At 37.7% G+C, this 15,366-nt stretch overlaps 1 long non-coding RNA gene across 1 annotated transcript in view; it reads left to right on the forward strand.

Annotated features, from left to right (window-relative positions):
* LOC103600055 overlaps window positions 1-2,926 on the forward strand; it is a 10,013-nt gene extending 7,087 nt beyond the window's left edge. Inside the window, exon 2 of the long non-coding RNA XR_551356.1 lies at window positions 2,343-2,926. This is a non-coding gene — a long non-coding RNA (uncharacterized LOC103600055). The remainder of the gene's footprint in view (window positions 1-2,342) is intronic.
* Window positions 2,927-15,366: the final 12,440 nt, after the last annotated feature.

A 15,366-nucleotide genomic window follows, 5' to 3' on the forward strand; every position in this document is an offset into this window, starting at 1 on the left:
AGACTGTGATAAGTTACATATGTATATTATAGTACCTGGAGCAACCACAAAGAAAACTATACAAGTGATATACTCAAAGAAACCAAAAATAAATCAAAATGGAATTCTAAAAATGTCAGACTGTGATAAGTTACATATGTATATTATAGTACCTGGAGCAACCACAAAGAAAACTATATAAGTGATATACTCAAAGAAACCAAAAATAAATCAAAATGGAATTCTAAAAATGCTTATGTAACCAAGAGGAAGGCAAAAAAGATAAATAAAGGAATGAAAATCAGAGAGAACAAAAATTAAGTAATGGCAGATTTAAGTTATATCAATAATTTACCTAAATACACTAATTAAAAGACAGATTGGCAGAGTGGATCAAGTCATGATTCATCAATATGCTGCCTATCAGAAACTCATTTCAAATATAACAACATAGGTTGAAATGAAAAAGGATAGAAAATATATGCAAACATTAACAAAAAGAAATGAAGAGTGGCTAAATTAACAGTCAGATAAAGTGAATTTTAGAGCAAAGGAATTGCAAGTGACAAAGAGACATTAATAATGATAATGATATAATGATCAATCTATCAAGAAAATCATGATTGTAAATGTGTGCACACCAGTTTCACCCATGATGCTTCTGTCAGTAATTTCAAAACTCATTTTCCCATGCTCCTTCCTGAGTGTCTGATTGATGACAAACATCAATCTTTGTCTTCTTTTGCCCTTTCTTCTCCCTCTCCCAACTCTCTCTGAGTTCCTGTTTCTGTTAACAATGGGCTGCTTTTTCTGGCCACAGAGACTGAAACTTCAATCATTTTTATCACATTCTGTGATTCTTCCGTTCCAATGTTTTTTAGAGCCCCTCAGTATTGTTCCCAGTGTGGTGACCCTACCCAAGTTCAGGCTTCACTTCACAATACCTCCTAGCTGGTCTCTACTCTTTCCAATCCAGATTCACTGTCCTAAAGTGCTAAAATGGCTTATTAACTCCCAAACAAAATCTAAACACTGGGTCCTGACTTACAAGGTTTGTCTACATCCTTTCACTACTCCCTCTGCTGCAGTCCAACTGGATCACACAGGTTTCTAAAAATGCCTCCATGCTTTTCCATCCCCGTTGTTCCCTGGCTAGAATGCCTTTCTTCCATCTTCACCTGGAAAAATACTAGCCTTTATTTAAGGCTGTCCTCAAATACCATCTCCATTATGAATGCAGTATTGGAGCAGGTGTTGGGCATGAAATGCCATTCTCTTCACCAAGCATAATCTCTCTTTTCCTTTAAATCGTCGTATAGTGTAGCTTTCCTACGGTACTGAGCATTTTTTGCATTGTCTCTATTGATTTGCACCTTGATTTCTCTCCCCTACATTGTAAGTTCCCAAAGACACTAGTAGCGTCTTCTTCACCTCATACCCTGTACACCCCCTCCAGTGCCAAGTAAAGTATATTGTGCATATTAAAGGTTTTAATAATATTTGTTAAATAACCCTATCTCCTTCCACCAAAATATTCCTTCTCTCTTTCTTTTTTCATCAGTTTTGAATTCTTATCTTTTAAACCTAAAATGTTAATATCAATTAAACTCATTACTTGTCCTAGAACATAAATGATTTTATGTACAAAAAAATATTTTACTACATAAGGTAAAATATAAATAAATGCATTTATAGTAAGTATATGCCCTTGTATATGTATATAAACACTAGATGTGTGCATATATATAGGTGTCTTATGTGTATATAACCTCCAGATGTATGTTTATATTTCTAATCTTTTTACCAAATAATAACATATCTAGTAAAGTAGTGTAAAATTGACATGGAAAATTTGGATTAGGGGATGAAATGTCCTTAAAATAATAGATTTAAGCTCTCTTGGTCTTCTAACTATAAAATAGTTTACTCTAGTAACATGAATAGCAAGAAGCCTAACCTATTAGAAAGAACACAGTTTTGTAGAGCTCGTGTCTGTAGTTTTCCTCGGTGGTTTTCAATGACCAGCAATGACTTCTTAGCTGGTTTCCTCAGCTGCTTGCACTTGCTTGGAACACTTCCATCTGCAACAATGTTCGCCCAGGAGATGAACTCAGTTTAGTACTGGCCCAACCAAAACGTAATTTTTAAAATGCAGCATGTATTTAAAATGTATGGTGTATTCCAAAGTCATGATTATGTTTTACTACACACTCTGTACTATTAAGACCACTACTCTTATTCATTACTGCAATTAACTCTACACATAATTGTTTTTTATTGCTAATTTTACACCAGTGACTTTCATTTCAAGAAAAACATTAGCATTTAACTCTAATTAAATATTTACTGCTTATGTTTTGCAGACCCAACATCGGGTTCTTCTTTAGACTGGGCTTATGATCTGGGAATCAAACACACATTTGCCTTTGAGCTCCGAGATAAAGGCTATTTTGGTTTTCTCCTTTCAGAATCTCAGATAAAGCCAACCTGTAAAGAGACCATGCTAGCTGTCAAATTTATTGCCAAGTATATCCTCAAGCATGCTTCCTAAAGAATTGTCCTCCGTTTGGAATAAGCCAGTTAATCTTTTTTGTGTGTGCCCTTCACCAGAAAGTCAATCTTCAAATATCCTAGATGCAGCTTTCACACCACCTGAATAGGTTCTCCTCTTGCTCACTTAAGTCCTGTGTTATTTCTTTTTATTTACTCTCAGTAGCACCCTAACAAAGTAGCTTTAAGTGAAGTCTTTTAACTAGCTTTCTTTGCTCCAAATAAGTTTGAACCCAGCAGAAACCATTATTCTGAGTACTTTGAAAAGTGATATACAGGGGGCACAAAAAAGAAGTGAAAACCTTCACTTTCTCCAGAATCAGATTTTCACCACGTGGTTTCATCATTTCATGTGCTAATATAATAAAAAATAAAATGCATTCCAACGCTTTAAAAATACATCTTCTGTTTTTGATAAACTATATTCTTTGCATTTCTCTATTAGTATTAATAATCAAAATTAATGCTTCTTATTCGTTCTGTTAATACAGCAACGCTTTAAAAATACATCTTCTGTTTTTGATAAACTATATTCTTTGCATTTCTCTATTAGCATTAATAATCAAAATTAATGCTTCTTATTCGTTCTGTTAATACAGAAAAAATTTGTTTTCAAAAACATAATTATATATAACATATCAACATAACTATGTATTTTTTTCTGATAGAAATAGACATTGTTTATATCTTTAAAATATCAAAAGGATGTCCTATCAGGAAATAAAATGGTTCGTACAGAGATGAATCTCAGTGCCTTACACAACCAGTTTTCATCAACATAATGTACAGTAAATTCAAAATAGCTGAATTTAACTTGCTGTAATCAGAGGAAATTACATGCCAAAACATCTCTTGGCAGTAACAGATACAGCCAAGGCAGTCTGGTCAGCTGTAACTCCTGCCCTCCTAATGGACAGAAAGAAAGCCTGGAAATGTATCACAAGTTCAGAAGAGAAAGTCATGCTGACCACAGGCGGTCTGAGTAGCTCATTACATTTATACTGTCTATAATCCTATTGTTTAAGATGGTGCTACAAAATACCTTCTCCCTAACACTGATCCCTCGATGCTTGATCAAGAGACAATGGTGGAGGCGTCTACAGTCCAGAAATCCAGAACACAGATGCCCACCACAGGCTGACCAGAATTTGAGGGACAAGTAGAGTTCCTTGACTTCCCATAAATTTGCTTCTCAGAACACTCTGGATACAATTTTCAATGACCTTGAAATGTCCGGAGAAATCAAGTCAACAAATAACTTGGGTTTATTCCTCATGAATCCTGTAGGGATCCGTAAAAGAAAGGATGCCATCAAATCTACAAAGTGATGGTGTTTCTAACAGTCATGAAGTAGGTAAAAGTTTCACATGTCTTGGGGAAACGAATACAAACTAACAAAATTGTTTTACCCATGGAGAAGCAATAGGTGACAGAATCAAGAAAATAAAAGACAAAACTGGGGCTATGAGATTACATTATCTCATAAAAAACTCTATAAATATCTATATCTAAACGTTTAGCATCCCTAACTGGCTTCAAATGTGGGAATATAAATTTGTTCCATTAAACATGCCATATGGGAATTACGCACTCACACTCACTCAACGCAGAAAGGACCGAGATAAAGTCTAACCCTACAACTCACATAAATATCTCTAATTCCATTGGGATTTTAGTAGAGGAGGTGAGAGAGATAATCTCAATTCAATATTGTCCTGTGTCCATCCATTATTCGTTTTATAAAAGACACAAAAGTTTTATACACAATTTACTTGAGCTATTGTGCAGTTTAATATTTCTTTTCTCAATCAGAAAAAAATTACCTGAGTGACTAAAAGTCAAAAATCCTAACAAGACCATCCCTTATCATAAGTGAATAGTTCTTGATTGGCATCCCAGGTTATTTTGCTTAAGCACAGAAAGACAAATACCACACAATCTCACTCATGCATGGAATCTAAAAAAAAAAAAAAAATAAGTGGTTCTCATAGAAGTAGAAAATAGAATCATAGTTGCCAGAGGCAAGGAGGGGAGGGGCATGGGGTGTGGGGGCAGGAGAAATGGTGGGCTAAGCTATGCCATGTACCCTAAGAGAATCATTGTGTAGTATATGCATGTACTGAAACAACACACTGTACCCCACAAATATGTACAAACATCAAAATAAAAATTTAATGTTGTGAAAATAAATATGTGAAGAAAAATCTCAACATTACGGTGAAAAAACTAAAATTTCATTTTATTAATGAGAAAGTTTGGGTAGTCAGTGCTACAATTCTTCTTTTGCCATTTCTCATTTATCAGTGAAAGGGCTCTGTACCCAAGTTAAAAGTTATGCTGTCTCTTACAATATTCTTGACAGGATATCCTACAAAAAAAAGATCTTCTAAATCATCATTTCTTTTTCAATTTTCTTACTACCAAATTTACTCAAGGGGCATTGCTTCATATTTTGAAAATTTGTTATTTTATGGCAATGATCTCTAGTATCTGAGACTCACCCCTCTATTATATGAGAAAATTAAACATCTTGTTGATTATTTTTACTAATGCAAATAAATGAGTTTTCAGTAAGCATTATAACTCCAACCCAATTTTTAAATGTATTAGCAGAAGTACCCTCCCCACATCCTACATACTGAATACATTTTAGATCACAGAAGTGCTCATTGGCTAAGTAAACATTAGGCTTATTGACAAGAGTTTCTGTTTCTCATTCAACATAAATATCTATGACTGATTTTCTCAATGAAAAAAATGAAGTAATAATCCCCAGCAAAACTTAGAACATGTCACTGAAAACATGCAAGTTTTTTATGCTCTTATATTCTTCCGTGGCCTCCTTATCCTCACAGAAAAAAATGTTTAAATTATTTTGACCATTCCAAGTGGATGAACATTGGGCCTTCCTTGGGAAAAGGTGAAGGACACAGAACTCTTCTCGATCCCACCATGTAGTTCTTAGTAGGATGAGCTAACCTTTTATCTTTACTATAGAAAATGTAAATGGGAGTTTTCCTAAAAGAGAATATGCATTGGTCTACAAGGAAGTGTTGTAGTATTAAATTAATGTTGAATTTACCCAGATACAAATAAATCAAAGCAGCTACAGTAAGCAATCTTAGTTGAATACTCATTTATTTGAGCATCTATAAGAAGCAATAGAGTCCAGAAACTGTGCCTGACCACCTGGACTTTAGAGACTGCATGTTGTCCCCTAAAAACCATTCTTCCCTCTTTCTCTTTCCCTCTTTCTCCACGCTATTCTCCCTGGTAACAGGTCTCCCTATTTTGAACTAAACACATGGTCATCCAGGTAAAAGCTCTATTTCCAAAACTCCCTTGCAAATAGGGGCAGATATTGGACTCTCCTGGCCTATGAGTTGTAAAAGGAAGCATCATGTTGCAAAGTTGGAAGCTAACTTCAAAGACCTCTGGAACATGAACTTTGGCCCTTCTTTTTCATCTCTTGTCTTGGATGGCAATAAAATTATGATGAATGATGCTGAACAGCCATCTTGAATCATGACATAATCTTAAGAACTAAACCAGAGAAAATGATGAAAGGAGCCTTGTCTCTTAGTGCTTCACCAAGCAGAGATGCTACAAGGTTTGGACCACCTACCTGAGGACTTAAATGTGAGAAAGAAATGAAGGTCCTCCTTAGTTAAGCCACTGTTGATTTGGATTTCTGTTCCTCCTAATCAAACCTAATCCTAACTGATGCAGCAGGCCAGGGACAATTTCTATAACAGCCAGATGTGTCTTGGATGGAAATCCTTGGAGGATGACACAGTGTTATGGAAAATCACGGAACTGGAAATCAGTAGCTTTGGGTTGGAATCCTGAATCGGCCACTGAATGATATTCAATACGAGACCCTCTGTCTGCCCTGCTTATCTCCTAGATTGTTGTTAGAATTTGAGATAATAGATGCTCACCAAGTTAACCCACTGATTTCCATTGTGTTTACATTTGGGACAAAGTATGCTTGTCTTAGAGGGACTTGGCTCAGGTGATTCCTATTTGAGGTAAGTGTTGGGTGGTAGAAACAATTAGTACAATTGCTTATCTCGAGTGAGGTTCTTCTCCCGGCTCTGCTATGATGGGATGCAAAGCAATGGGTGCACGTGCCTCTGTACATTTTCTCGCATGCAGAGTTTTCACCAGATTCTTACAATACGGGAGTGTTGACCAAAAAGTTTAATCACAATTGATACAAAATCAAACATAATTTGAAATAATATTTTCACACATAAAAGTAAAAATTAACTCCAATTCTGGGGACCTTAGAGTTTGTATAGTCATTTGCTTCCTTTGTTGTTGTGATTATTTGTTGCTATTGATTTCTTATTTGTTTTTTAATGATCTTCAAAATACATGAGATGTCCATTAGATGTCTGGAAAATATAGAACAGTTCCAATGATCAAAAACAGGAAAATTAAATATCCTAAAATTGGGCTGGCTGGTCAGTTCAGCTGGTTAGAGTGTGGTGTTATAACACCAGGTCAAGAGTTCAGATCCCCATACCGGCCAGCAGCCCCGCCAAAAAAAAATCATAAAATTTTACAAAACGACTAAATTCTGCCAATGCATTTGTTGTAATACTGTGGACCTTATAAATGATGTATTATTTTTAACTGTGATGGTACAATATTTTGAGGCAACTTTACATATTTCAATAAAATGAACCCATTGAAATAGGAAAAGAAGCTGTATACTACCACTTAGGGAAGAACAAACTAACAGGAATAATATGAAGTTTCGATTACCTCTGGTTGTGGAGAATGCCACCTTTTCATTCAGCTGGTGACATACAGAAAATTATGAATGGAATTCAAATTAGGGAAAACAAATACATGGGCCCTAAAAGGCTTTATTGTATAAATCACATTAAAAGCAACATTTTCTAAACACTGAGGCTAATATGAATACATGACAATATTTCAAAGATGATGCCTTTACACTTCTTTCTCTTCTTAACACAGTTATATTTCATGATTAAAACACCAACCCATTTTTCTGTAATGAGTCATAATAGCATCTTGAAAATTTCGGCAGCATATAGGCTACTGTCAGAATTTCCTTAGGCAAAGCTTTTGGGAGACTCTCTTGCATTTCATTGTCACAAATCTATTATATCAGGACAGATCTCAGCCTGCCTGAGAACTATCTATCTGAGAGTTATAATTTTGTCATAAAAATTTACTCTCGCATGAACTTAGCATAAAAGGTCTTCGTCCAGAAAATAGGGATTGAAATGGATATATTATCACTTCAGCTGCTTTTTTGCTCACTTATCCTTCAATTACAAGCCTTAAGTTCACTGATGTCAAGATAGGTTAAGCCAGAAATATGTAAAACAATTTTTGAAATACATGAGGGAAATTTGACACTTAACGTTCCAAATGCATTAGTATTGCCACGGTGTCACTGAAGTGCTATTGATTCATTTCACATTGTGGATTAAAAGCTCAAAGGACCATTCATGAAACAAAGGAAATCCATATGTATCATTTCATATATAAAATAATTTGCAAAAACTCTGGTCTTATTTAAAAAGTCTTCAATTTCTTTTTTAAAAATCTCTGCTTCACAAAATTTAAATTTCAAGAGGTAATTAAATTTTAATGGGGCAAGAGGGGGGAGGTGAGAAGGGCAAGTTTTGAGAATTGCAATCATACTAGCAGTAATGAGCATATGAAAAGTAACATTTGCATAGTGCTGGATAATTTAAAAATTGACCTCACACACGTCTGTATTTGATCACCAGTCTGTGAGAGTGGGGTGCGGGGAGGCGTTAACACTATCTCCATTTTATGTATCAAAGCACTTCAGTGATTTGCATCTACAAGGGGTCTTCAAAAGGTTCATGGAAAGATTCATATTATCTTTATTTCAATTTTTTAAGTACTCTCATATAAAGTCACAAATTAAAAACTAGATCATCCCACTTCAAAATACAAATTCTTTCCACTACACCACACTGTCCAGTGGTAACCACTTCTCTAGAAGGCAGAGAGAGAGAGAGAGAGAGATTAAAAGATTACCTAATTTGTGAGTCATCAATTTAGGTTCTCATATCCAAGCCATGCTAAAGGTACATTACCATAATGACCCATCAGACACTCTACTGGATGGTCTAGGCCAGGGATTCTCCCACTTGAGTATGCACTGGAATCACATGGGAGGCTTATTAAAGCAGAAATTGCTGGGCCCCACCCCCAGAGTTTCTGATATGGTAGTTCTGGGCTGAGACAAAAATCTTCATTTTTCACCTGTTCTCAGTAAATTCTGGTGCTGCTTGTCCAGGAACCACACTTTGAGAACCACTGATACAGAGTAATTCCAGAATTTCCTTCTATATTTTTAATGATTATTTTTTCAGTAATTTTAGCAATCTTTATTGAACTGTGCAGTTTATTGCCAAAAACAATTTACCCAAACTTTACATTCAATTAAAATTATGGACAAGTCAAATAGATGAAATAAGGATAATATTTCCATTTCAATTCCTATCTCCTATTTAAAAAAAAAAAACAGGTGTTTAAACACGGGTTGACATATTTCAAATCCTTTGCAAATTAAAATAGTTTAGAAATATACACAAATAATTAAGTATAATAAAATGTCTTTACTCTGAAATTGTGTTGATTCTACAGATTTTAAAATAATTGGCATTACAGGATTCCAAGTCAGGTGTGTCTGCATCCAGATGCCATACTTTGTCAAGTTTTATACAGTGCCCATGAACACAGATGCTAGCATTATAGTGATCTAGTTTCCCATTCCAGCTCTGCAGCATCTCAGTTGTATATCCCTGGGCAACTTATTCAACCTTTATGGCTTAATTATTTTTCTCTAAAAGATGGAAATGATAGCAATACCTATCTCATATAACTGACAAGAGGAATAAATGACATAACTTAGTTAAGGTACCTAGCACAATGACCAGCCACAGATTAAGCACTCAGAAATGTTCATTACTATTACGCCATACTGTCTCCTATCATCACATCATAGCCTGACATACCTACCTTTGCTAAGTGGTATAACAGAAAGAAGCCTAACAGAGAAGTCAGACAGTCTGGGTTCTCACAGCTCTGTAGTTGTCACTAGTATCTCCACACTGTCTCTATTACTCTCTCTCTGCAACTTAGTGCAAGCCATTTTACCACTGTATCTCTGTTGTCCTATTGATAGAATCATGGGAATAATCAACTGCACCTTGTGTACGGATTTATTCTCAGAGTCAAATACGTTCACAATGGTTTAGAAAAATCAAAAAGAAAGGTGTTATACAAACATAAAAGGATTACTAGCATTAGCTAGTATTTTATTATTTATATTTATATTTTATATTTATATGCATTGATTTATTGAATTTTTAAATGTTTTAATCTTTTATGTTAAATGTCATATCCAAATCCATTTTGGGGACATAAAATATGTGACTTTCAAGGCCTGGGTTCACTATGGCTATGTTCAACTGAGGAACCTCTGGTTTGAAAACCATTGTAAAAATTTCTTTGGCAGTGAGCAGTAGCTTTCTTAATAGTAAAACTGGGCTAATTCTGTGAGAAATGTTTGCAGAAGTATTTTTGGAGTTAACTGCATTTGTTCCATGAAGAGTAAGGGGCAGATTCCAGCTGATACGATTCCTTCAGCTGTCATGCAGACAGGGTAACAGGATAATCTGAGGACTCTGGCATGTGTGGGCATCCCTGATGTTGCCACTTGACAAAGCTCAATGGTGCCTGCTCCAAGTGATCTTTTACAGAGACAGAGAAATGAAGAAAAAGTAAGGAACACGTGTTTAGTCATTTTGGCAGAAGACTGGAAAGAAAAGAATCGAAAAGAGAAAGTAATAAAATCCAATTTTCCCTAGCCCCTCTCCAAACCTCCACCCTTCCCCAGATTATCTAAACATTCTGCCTTTAAGGCTGAGCATAACCTTTTAGTCATTTTGGCAGAAGACTGGAAAGAAAAGAATCGAAAAGAGAAAGTAATAAAATCCAGTTTTCCCTAGCCCCTCTCCAAACCTCCACCCTTCCCCAGATTATCTAAACATTCTGCCTTTAAGGCTGAGCATAACCCAACCGTCCACTTCGTGTGGCCTGCAGAAAGCACATCCTGGAGATGAGCTGCTGTCGGGAAAATGAAATGGATAAATGGTCGGGCTCCCTCAGGGATGTTCAGAATCTTGCTGAGCACTGGATGTAAATGATAACTGTGCACGTGCACCCAGGTGTTCTCTGGTTGTCTGACTCGCACCCAGGTGTTCCTTGGTTATCAGACTTGAGTATAAAGAAGGAGTGGCTCTGATCCACAGCAACCCCCACCCCTGGGGTGCCCCTGGGGGGAGGGGTGGCCATGGGAGGCCACTACGGCTGCTGGAAGCTGTTGCTACAAGTGTTGCTGCCAGTGCCCCAGGAGGCCACCACCGCTGCTGCTGGAGGTTGCTGTAAGCTGCTGCTGCTTCTGAGGAAGCTGGGGACTGAGCTCACTTTGGAATGAACCTGTCAACCCTGCCAATGGCTCCCAGGATCTTTCCTAATTACCTAGCTTGTGACCTGTGAGGGGTCTGTGACCCAGCCTGGCTCATGAGGGGTCTGTAACCCAGTCTGTACAACGGGTTTGACGGGTCTGAGTCCTAGTCTGACAGCCACCTTTCCTCAGGCTTTGGACTAGGGCAGTTTATGATTCTGGCACATCCAGTGTATTCTCTGTTTATGTAATTACTTTCTAATAAAATAACCTTGGGGAGGTTAAAGGTCTCTTATTTCTCTATCTTATTCTAAATAAAATGTTCCTGATACAAATTTTGAAAGATTAAGTGAAAACACGGGAAGAACATGTACCACAGATGGAGTGCAGCATACGAGGACGTGAAAGTCACACAAAGGCAGGTTTGAACTCGGGCTCCACCACTTCCCAGCTGGGGTTCATTGACCCACATGTGAAATTCAGGTAATGGTACCTATGTCTAGAGATTACTGTGAAGACTAGAAAAGAAGTACATAAAACATATGGGAGATCAACTTTCTCAGTTTGCTCAGAAGTGAGGGGTTTCTTAGCATGCAAGCCTTTCGGTGCTAAACCAAGTGGCAAACTGGGTCAGTTTGGTCACCAAGTTGCACTGAAATATTTCTCAAACAAAAATAACAAATATCAGGACTCCTTCCTCTCCCCTCACAATTTTCTAAAAGTTATTTTCATCATATAAGATATATACTAATACTTATTAGTAACTATCACTTTGTTATAATGTATTAAATACTTAATACAGATTATACCAATTACTCTTTAAATAAACCCTAAGAGCTGAATGCTATTTGAATTACTCCCATTTTGACAGATCCCACAATGGAGGCACAGGGCAGCTAAATGTCCTACTAAATGTCCTACACAGTTAATAAATGGTAGAACAGAAATTCAAACCCAAGCCTAAGAGCTGAATGCTATTTGAATTACTCCCATTTTGACAGATCCCACAATGGAGGCACAGAGCAGCTAAATGTCCTACTAAATGTCCTACACAGTTAATAAATGGTAGAACAGAAATTCAAACCCAAACAGTTGAATTTTAGAATCTGGGCACTAAACTCATTCTACTTAAATTGTGGTCACTCAGACCATACACTGTGCATCACCTGGGAGCCTGCTCGAAATGCAGAATCTCAGCACCACACCCACCCCAGACGAACCCAACCAGAATCTGTGCTAAAACACAATTCTCCATCACCTGAGACTCTACAGTTGGAAATAATTCAGAATCTTGAGATATAGAGAACTATAGCAAACTCTCATTCCATGCCCCTAATTTAAAAGGTCACAAATCTAAAACCCAGAATCTCTAAAACACCACACAGACACTTAGTGAAGGAAACTAAAGTTGAACTAAAGTAGAACTCGTGTCTCCTAAAATCTAGCCAAACCTTCAATCAAGAAGTAGACTTAAATACCCTAAGTAAACCTGAAACTGAAATAAACACAAACAGTGCTATCTTAAAGCACAGACTTTGTTTTCTTCTTCAAAGTATAACTTCTTAAAGCATGACCCAAACTATACCGTTTTCTCTAACACAAATCCGTGAGAAAGCAGGGAAAGACAAAGACCAAAACATTAAAGCATTTTGAAAAGAAACTTTAAGCTAATCTACTTTTTGTGCTGTTCAAGTTGTGGCTTTCACATAAAACTGAAAATATGAGGAAAATTCATAATTAGAAGACTCGCTTATGGTTAGCATGGATTTAGAATTTTAAATATAAATATAAATTAGCAAGTACTTAATGTTCTTTTCAAAAACAGAATCTTAGCAGCAATATCTATCTAGCACTCTTACCAAAAGCTGAAATCACAGCAATAAAATCTCATTCCAGGCTGAAACCAGACACACAAAGTCAAAAGTGATGAAGTCATTATCATTTGCTAGATTAAAAACACTCAGTCTCAATAACAACGCAGACCCAGTTCAAAGGAACAGCTTCAGTCTATCAGAGTAAATATTTTACGTGCCAAAATATGTTGAGTATACAGTCTGTACCAAATTATGTGTTTAATTAGCTGCATTTCATCGGATGACTTTATACCAAGGCTATCGCTTCTATGACATATTTTTTCCATATAAAGTCAATAAAATAGTCATTAAAACAACTGAATTTGGGAAATAAAACTATAATACCACCTTCAAATTTTCTCAGCTTAAATATAAAGTTTTTTCTCAGTGTTTTTTTTTTTTAAATAGTGCCTAAGTATCTCTTTTTTTCATTAAATTTGAATTGAACTTTTAAGACTTCAGCATCAGGTATCACAATTGACATACTAAGCTACATTTGAAGAAAACTGACATTTCTGGAGCTCTGCAGCAGGTGCTTTACATCACAATTTTAATCTTCCAATAATGCTATGAAACAGGTATAATTAAGCACCTAAGAGGATCACCTATTAGCAGCATTAGGAACTGAACCCAGGGCTAAGACATAAGCACAATAACCTTCCAAAAATGACCATAAATCATTTAAAGCCCCTGGAGCTGAAAGTGAACTGTTTCCCCTCTAACAAGTAGGAGATTGCAGACAACACAGACTCATAAGGAAAGCCTTAAGTAAAAGGAAGGTTTAATTCCCTTTCCACCCACCCATAGACCCCCCACATTCATCCCACCACAGCCCAAGGGAAAACGCATGGTTCCAGCTCTCCCCTAGTGATGAAGAAGAGGAAGCCATGGCTCCACTGGGTGCAGGTCCACCCAAGAGCTGGTCAGCCTCATGCAACAGGGTGGGGACAACAATTCCCTACACCAGTTCCAGCACATGTGACACAGCTGCTTGGACCCAAGTGCATGGACTGTATTACATCTGGCTGCCCCAGCAAGCCAGCCACCACGTTTTCCTCTTTATAGATCCCTCTATGTCTAGGGCTCTTATCCAGAGATTCCAAGCATTCAGAAACTGAGCTTCCCATGCCCTAGTATAGGGAAAGTGAAAGTAAATGGTCAGGGTCCCTCAGATGTTCAGAATCTTGCCAAGCATTTGATGTAAATATGATAACTGCATGTGCACCCAGGAGTTCCTCGGTTATTGTCTGATGTAGATGCTTGTGAGCACCCAAGTGTTCCTGGGTTTTCTGACTCTACCCAGGTGTTCCTGGGTTATCAGACTTAAATATAAAGGATTAGTGGCTCTGATCCACAGTGCTCCCCACCTCCAGGACACCCCCAGTGAGGGGGGCGGGGGTCACAGGGAGGCCACTACTGTTGCTGGAGGCTGCTGCTGCAAGCTGTTCCTGCCAAGGCCCCCGAGATGCTCCAGGACACCACTGCTGCTGCTGCCAGATATGCTGAAGGTTGCTGTAAGCTACTGCTACTGCTGAGGACACTGAGGACTGATCTCGTGTCAGAATGGACCTGTCAACTCTGCCAATGGCTCCCAGGATCTTTTCCCAATTACCTAGCTCATGGACTTGTACATGAGGGGTCTGTGACCCATACATGAGGGGTCTGTGGCCCAGCATGACATGTGAGGGGTCTGGTGACCCAGCCGGGCATGTGAGGGGTCTGTGACCCACTCAGTACAATGGGTTTGAAGGGTCTGAGCCCTAGCTTGACACCTAGTGACCCATCAATCCTCTCCATGAAAATTGCTAAGTGTCAGTCACTCTCTTACTTGGCAAATAGCATTTGGACCTATAGGTTTTAACTAACTTATTAGACAGCTTGGTCACCAAAGAGGAATAAGGTCAGACTTTTAAATTGCACTTCCTTGAAAGTCTCAGACTCTAAAAGAGAATGTGTCTTTGAGGGTACTTATCCACACAGCTCCCCCAATTCAAATTCTACCCCTTCAAGCCAGTGCTCAGAGCTGGCCTCCTCATGGGGCCTCCTGGTGCCTAATGAATGTATGACAACCAGACTCAATAGGACTGACTTCTACAAGAGACTGCCAAATTATTGATTTATTATGGGCTGACAGGGATTTGGAGTGAATCAAAGAATGTAGAGTAGAAACACTTGGAATAGACAGACAGCATCCATCCCAAGCAGTTGTTAAAGAGGCAGAAATCCAAACAGGTGGGGAGAAGAAATGATGTAAGATCGTGCTAAGGCTCAGTTCCATGCATTTTGATCTGGCAAGTAACATGAACAAAACAAGACCAGTATACTGCGTTCCAGTGGCCGTCACTTTCTCTCCATCACTGTTCTTTCTGTTCAAAACAATAAAGGTGTCTCTACTTTTATACCTCAGGAAGCCTGGAAGTTGGAGGGTGGGGAACAGTAAATGTCCCCAGAAGTGAAAATGCCCCTAAAGGGTCAGCTACTTACAGAGATCACTTC

This window comes from Galeopterus variegatus, unplaced genomic scaffold, assembly GCF_000696425.1.
Source record: "Galeopterus variegatus unplaced genomic scaffold, G_variegatus-3.0.2 Scaffold3208, whole genome shotgun sequence".
NCBI lineage: Eukaryota > Metazoa > Chordata > Mammalia > Dermoptera > Cynocephalidae > Galeopterus > Galeopterus variegatus.